At 39.5% G+C, this 7,578-nt stretch overlaps 1 pseudogene; it reads left to right on the forward strand.

The window, feature by feature from the left end:
• Positions 1–2,330: 2,330 nt before the first annotated feature.
• Positions 2,331–3,748, forward strand: LOC147475872 (cytochrome P450 724B1-like; annotated as a pseudogene).
• The last annotated feature ends 3,830 nt before the right edge of the window (positions 3,749–7,578 follow it).

The raw sequence follows: 7,578 nt of genomic DNA on the forward strand, positions 1-7,578 counted from the left end.
TCGAGATAAATTACATACTTTCACAAGGGGCACGTGGGTAGTAGCCATAGGTGTTCATACTTGCCTGAGCTAGCATAGAGTGTAATGATGGTGAGTACTCCGTAATGATGGTGAATGTCTGTAATGGTTCATATATTACATCGGGAAGGAGGCTTAAGGATAATGGTAGTAATGATGACAGTGGCAGGTGATGATGTCATGAGATGATGTTGAGTGGCGACTACCTGAGTATAGTGGCGACTTCCCGAGCGACGAGTGCTTGAGTCAGGTTAGTTATGATTGCCCTCTCTTGTTAGGGCGTTTTTGTAGAAGATGGGCTGACGAGAAATTCGGAGAAGTTTGGATGAGACGGCATTGGAGGAGACGTTATTATGTGATGTGATGAAGGAGCAAAGACTTCAATTGTTGTGTGGAACTGTTGAGCAAATAGAGAAGGTTGCCCTCGGTTATTGGAGATCGTAGGTGCGGTTGTTAGCGCTCAGTGATCAAAAGCTATTGGATTAACATGGATGCCAAAAGTAATTATTAGTGACTTGTGAGGAAAATCTAAACAAAAAATAGAAATGTTGTAGCAGGGACATCAATGATGTATCCATATTCACTATGTCTTGATTTTGTGAGGGCTTGATAAAAATCTACACCTCAGTCATCAAATATCGTTGGTGGTGGGATGCTCATTAAGGTCGCCGTTGGAAGGGTGCTCAACATGTATACCAAGAGTTAGGTCGTGGACCTACTTGGATTTTGTAGTTATGCATTGATGAGGCTATTGTAAGGGCGCTCGACATGTGGATTATGAAATTGATTTTTGGAGGGTATAGATTAAAGGCATGCCCTCAGTTATCGAACATTATGTATATCGAAACGTCAAGACGACGCTGGTAAAAAATGTAAATGGAAAAATAGATATGCGTAGTATGGCCTGTTAGATGCCCTGAGTAATCAATATTGACCAAATAGTAGGTGTATTCCTTGAAATGTAGTTGCTAATGGATGAGTTGGAAAAGAGAGAGAGCGAATTAGTGAATGTTTTGAAGAAAGATGAGTGTGTGAGTCATTAAACCAGATGAGTGTGTGAGTCACTGAGCTTGATGAGTGTTTGTATGCCTGATGAATGAGTTTAATGAGTGTGTTCGATGAGTCATTGGATCTGACGAGTGTGTCCGATGAGTCATTGGATTTGACAAGTGTGTCTGACAAGTCATTGGATCTGACGAGTGTGTCTGACGAGTGCCTGTATGTCTGGCTTCTTGATCATTATAATCTTGAGATGGCTTACGAATGGACTCAATAAATGCATAGGACTTACGAATTGATGTAATAAAGTATGAGCTCGACATGTGCATTAGTATAGTGATGAGTGCATGAGAAGGCAAATAGGTGTCTCAACTATTGAACAAAATGAATAAATTAAGTGGTTCAGAAAAAGTAAGTGCCACTGTGCATAAAAAGGAAAAAGATGAAAACTTAGCTTTAATTTCTTGTAGAAGGCAAATATCTTGTCAGCCACCATGCTCTGTGCTAGTTAAAGGTCTCACTGTAAGTGGATATGTGAGATTGTTCACTAGAGATGCACGGAGTAGTGGGTGGGTGGATTTTCTAGAAATCAACAACGAATGATCACTGGAGAAGAGAGTTGTGTGAGTTATCAGATTCTCAAGGAATTAACCACAGACGGCGCCAAATGTAAATGTCAAATTTATCCTAGGGGACTATTAGGACATTACACAAAGTTAAGACTTAGCTATCAAGTTAGGATGAGGAAAGGGGATGGTTTTGGTTGTTGTTAATGGTTGCTCTTCATGAGGATGAAGATACCTACCTATCAAGTCTGTGTATTGGAAGTTGTATTGAAGGTTGAAGGTTGAGTTAGTAACTCATATTAGGATCAATAACCAGATTGGAATCAAGCCACACGTAGTTCTTGTGGGTAGCTTTTATAGGCATTGAAAGTGTGCAACAGATGCGATAAGTGTAATGATGAGTATAGACGTGCAGTCGAGCTGAATGTCGTGCTTCCACAAGGAGCACGTGGGTAGTAGCCATAGGTGTTCATACTTGTATGACCTGGTGTAGGGTGTAATGATGGTGAATGTTTGTAATGGTTCATGTATTATGGTGGGAACGAAGGAGGCTTAAGGATAATGGTAGTAATGATGACAGTGGCAGGTGATGATGTCACGAGATAATGTTGAATGACGACTGCCCGAGTATATAGTGAGGAGTGCCTGAGTCAGGTTGGTTATGATCGACTTGGGGTAGGAGGTCCCTTACATCATCTATTTGGGTTCCCAACGATGGTCTCTACTCTTTTGTGATATGAGCTAACTATGTCCATCCTTCAAAATGAAGAAAAGCTATTCTAGTGTAGCTACCTAAAGCCAATCCATGACATACTTGGATGCCTATGTTTGCTTGTTGTGGTTGGTGATGCTCATAAACGACTAAGAACTATTGCACTTAGCTTCACCAATACATGCAAGGCGAGTCCAAAATACCTCCACAACATTGAGAAGCTCACATTCCTCATAATGAAATCTTGGAAGAACAGAAAAGAAGTCCTCTTCTACAATGAAGCTATAAAGGCAATAAAGTAACTCAATTATTATCTTGTATATATATTTTTTGAAGGTGTATATGTAGTATGAGTTTTTAACTATTTAGTACCACAAATTTTTTTCCTCTAAATAGTACCTAAACTTTTCTTCTCGCTTATTATTACCATGAACTTCAAATTTGTTACGATTTGATACATTTAGACATTTATCTGACAAAAATACACATACTTATTTTTATTTTATTGTTCTAATTTGTAACTAAGTGTATCTTATTCATCCACCACTGCCACCACCTCCATCTCCAGCCACTACCAACCAAAACTTTTTTTTATCTAAAATAAGGTGGAGTGGTGGATGAAGAAGATATATAATCACCATTGGATTCACGGATTCACTCTATTGGAACGGGTTAGATGACTATAGTAACTTAAGTACATGATGGAGTGACAATTTGAAAATTAAAGACATAAGGACATTTTGGTCTAATAAATGTATGAAGGTACCAAATTATAAGAAATCGAAAGTTCGTCTTCAATCTTATAGTGAAACAAATACTTAGTTTGGAACCAGATGAACCGTTATCTTCAACGATGTTGAAAGACTAATAAACATACATGAAGGGGTTGGTATCTCTTCCAGTAAACATTTCTGGAACGCCCTATGCCAAGCTTATAAAGGTACAAGTCCAAAGAAACATCTAAAAACAAGTATCACTTTATTTCTACTTCTTTTGCCAAATGAAGCTCTCTTTATTTGCTCATTAATTAATTTTCTTTTGGAGGCCCAAGAAGTGATTTCTTGCACCGTAAGTTCCCTTATGCAAGAAAGGAGAAAAGGAGATATAAGGCTTAAAAAAAGGTGAATTTCTGGATGTGCTTTTGTCCAATGAATGCTTAATTGATGAAGGTAAAGTGAGCATTGTTTTGGATGGACCATCTGCTTGGAGGCTATGAAATAACCTCCATTCTAGTTTTCATGGTTCTCTACTTTCTTGGACACTCACCACATTGTATTGATAAGTTAAAGGTGCGCAAACTATAACCTCTCTCATCTCTTCGTAATAAAGAGAAGGGTGGTAAGGATGTTGTACTAATAATGTTTGTTTCACTATTATAGAGGAAGAACATCAGGCAATTAGGGAGAGAAAAAATGAAGAACTCTTGAAGTGGGAAGATTCACTCAAAATGTAGAAGTTAAATTCATTCTGTTTTAGAAATCATTTATATTTGATTTTATCGACAGTTTAAACTAGGCTCCAGTTTATGTAGGGTTATCGGTCTTAATCAAGATAGGGCAGGGGCCATTGCCTCTAATCAAGCCAGTAGTCAAATATACAAGTATTTTTGTTGATCACTAGTTAACTTGATCAAGAAAAATATAGCCAAAATTTTTATGACGGCGTACATGACTACACCTAACGTTAACCCTGTTGTTGGTGAATATTTGACATGATAGAAAGAAAAGTCACATCAATATAATCTATTGTCTAATTCCAAGCACAAAAACTAATACTTCAAGTTGTTCATCTCACCTTGTAGATGTGTGAGTTTCTACCTATGACCTGATGTTGAGGTTAATGGAGAATGCATGGCTGCACTCTTTCTTGGGATAAGAGTTGCTTACGTATCAAGTTTCTTGGGTGAACTTGAATCAAGCCTTACGTAGTTCATTTCTCTCTACTTATAGGTGTTTGATCTGACTTTCCTTATTTGCTTTAGGCCATTGTCAAGTGTAGATCTATATTTTGTGCTTTCTTGAGATTCGTCATTGTCGAGGCAAAAACTGAAACAAAACAGATCTACCCAAACACTCTTAAAAAGCTACCTTCTGAATGTCATAACCCACAGAATGACACACACAATTGAATGATAATGATAGTAATGGGATGGTTTGTTTGGATGTTTATGACTGAACCATTTTTTAGTTTGGTAGCTACCAACATACCCCAGAGGGATCAAGTCTCTGAAAGTTTACGGTGTATAAAGCTTTCAATGTAGTTCTGTTGCTGAAAAACTCTTTAATATGTAACCACCCGAAAACCTAGAGAATCTATGAATCTAGATCCTTATCCCTAGTTACATTGAATAGAGTCAAAGCCTTCGGATTCTGTGGGATCCGGCTGGGCCTTGTTTTCAGCTGATTACAGGCTTACAGTACGGCTTGGCACACATGCCATCTTTGCCCTAGCAACAAACCAGGGCTAAGCCTGCAGATATGAAGGATCAAGTCTGGATACCAAGTCTAGAGAACATGCCTAGCTGGTCTATAGAGACATTGTGTTGTTGGGAATTTTGTGCCCTGGCTACGAACCCGGGCTAAGCCTGCAGATATAAAGGGTCCAGTCAGGGAGCCATGTCCAGAGAACATGCCCAGCTGGTCTATTGAGACACTGTGCTGCTAAGTATTCCATCGAGATGGATGTCCCTTTGCACACAAATGATCCAACGAGGCCACAAAATAGGAGGATAAGATAATGTCATGTGGACCATTTATGAGGGTCCACACATTGCCCCTTCTCTATCATGTGGAGCAGCCACGTGGTAGAGGAGAAAAATAATCTGAAAACGTTGCTTTCGAACAAGCATGCATGTCAGCACTGATATACTTGAGAGTGTTGTTATATATAAGCATGATGACTTGGCAATTCTGGATGTTAGAAATGAAACCAGTGAGTGAGAGGCAATTCTGTAGGTAATTGCTATGCTAAAAGAGTTAGAAAGGACCCTTGTTCTGGTTCGGTACCATTTTCAGTATCTTTTTAGCATACCGAGGAGGTCTTGATTAAGTCCTCCACCCTTTTTCATGAGGCTTGTGCCGAGGCTGAGCTAGAACTTCAATGTTCACGGGACCATGTTACCACTTTGTTGGAGGAATGTCATCGACTTAGAGAAACACTAACTGCTCATGATGAGATGATTGTGTCTAAAGACTTAAAGCTGATTACTTTAGTTGATAAGCTCAGGGAGTCCTAGAATGTTGTACAAGCTATGGAGAGTGATCGTTGTCTAAGTGAGGAGAATATAAGTCATGTGGTGCATGAAAACTGACATCTAGTTGAGGAGCTGTGCCTGCTCAAGAATCGTGTTACAGACTAGCCAGCTTGACATCTTGCTTTACTTATTATGTATCTTCCATTTATAGTTCGGATATTTTGAAGGCTCCTGCACTTTAGTTATCTTGAATTACCATGTTGTTACCTGTAAGGCGAAGCCATGGACTTTTCTAAAATGAAAAATCTTCAACAGTGGCTTGGCAATAAAATAGAACTTGAAAAGTATTGGCATGAATATTAGCGAAGCTATATACTACTGCCCCGCAATATTACATGTGGATACAATTCACATGTAGTGGTGAATAAAAAAGATGTCGGGGAAAAAACTGAAGCAAAACAGATCTACCCTGACACTCTTAAAAATCTACCTTCTAAATATCATAACCCACAGAATGACATAACAATTTAATGATAATGATAGTAATGGGATGGTTTGTTTGGATGTTTGAGACTGAACCACTTTTTAGTTCGGGGGATGCCTACATACCCCAAAGGGATCAATTCTCTAAAAGTCTACGGAGTATAAAGCTTTCAATATAGTTCTGTTGCTGAAAAACTCTTCAATATGTAACCACCTGAAAACCTAGAGAATCTCTGAATCTAGATTCTTATCCCTAGTTTTTAGGTACATTGAATAAAGTAAAAGCTTCCAGATTCTGTGGGATCTAGCCAGGCCTTGTTTTCAGCTAATTACGGGTTTACAGTGAGGCTTGGCCCACATGCCATGCTGTGCCCTGGCTACAAACCAGGGCTTAGCCTATAGAAATGAAGGATCTAGTTTGGGTGCCATGTCCAGAGAATATGCCTAGCTGGTCTATAGATATGTTGTGCTGCTGGGCATTCTGTGCCCTGGCTATGAACCCGGGCTAAGCCTGTAGATATAAAAGGTCCATTTGGGTTCCATGTCCAGAGAACATGCCCAGCTAGTTCATTGAGACGTTGTGCTGCTGAGCATTCCATTGAGCTGGATGTCCCATTGCACACAATCAATCCAACGAGGCCATATAATAGGAGGATCAGATAATGTCATGTGGACCATTTATGAGGGTGCACACATTGCACCCTCTCTATCACATGGAGCAGCCATGTGGTAGAGAAGAGAAAAATAATCTGAAAACGTTGCTTTCGAACAAGTATGTCTGCACTGATATACCTGAGAGTGTTATTATACATAAGCATGCTGACTTGGCAATTCCGGTGGTTGGAAATGAAATAGTTGTTTCCTCTGCTCAGCTACAGTACGGTTTGAGACTTCCCTTGGGGAAGGTGATGTCTAGATTGCTGAATTGGTAAGAGATTGACCTTGGGCAGATGATGATCTTGTTCAATTTAGTAATGAGCCCAATTCGCTATATCCGCCAGTCTTATGACATCAGACTTGGAACAACGGAGATGCATCTTATGCTCAGGCCTAAGAAAAGGATTTTGAAGGACATTCCTTTCTTCACAGTTGACTTTGTCTCTTCATATAGGAATTTTATACATCCCCCTACTCATTACTTAACATAGCATACACTAGTTTACAGAGTTCGAGGTTGGGCAGGCTGCGGAATGGGTGTTCCAAATAATTTCTCAGGTGAGCTCCTTCAGAAATTATTTTCTTCTTTCACAGTTTTCTTTGTTTTGCAGGTCAATTTAGTTCTTTCTTTAACAGATACTTGGATTTCTGATGTTGTGGATGATGTACAGTCAGCTCACTCTATCCATGTCTCTGGTCACTCCGGTAACCTCAGAGTGAGAGACAATTTTGTAGATAATTGTTCTGCTAAAAGAGTTAGAAAGGACCCTTGTTCCGGTTCGGTACCATTTTTACTATCTTTTCAGCATGTCAAGGAGGTCTTGATTAAGTCCTCCACCTTTTTTTGTGAGGCTTGTGCCAAGGCTGAGCTAGAACTTCAACGTTCATGGGACCATGTTACCACTTTGTTGGAGGAATGTCATCGACTTAGAGAAACTCTAACTGCTTGT

Source organism: Coptis chinensis, chromosome 9, assembly GCF_015680905.1.
Source record: "Coptis chinensis isolate HL-2020 chromosome 9, ASM1568090v1, whole genome shotgun sequence".
In the NCBI taxonomy this organism is placed as follows: domain Eukaryota; kingdom Viridiplantae; phylum Streptophyta; class Magnoliopsida; order Ranunculales; family Ranunculaceae; genus Coptis; species Coptis chinensis.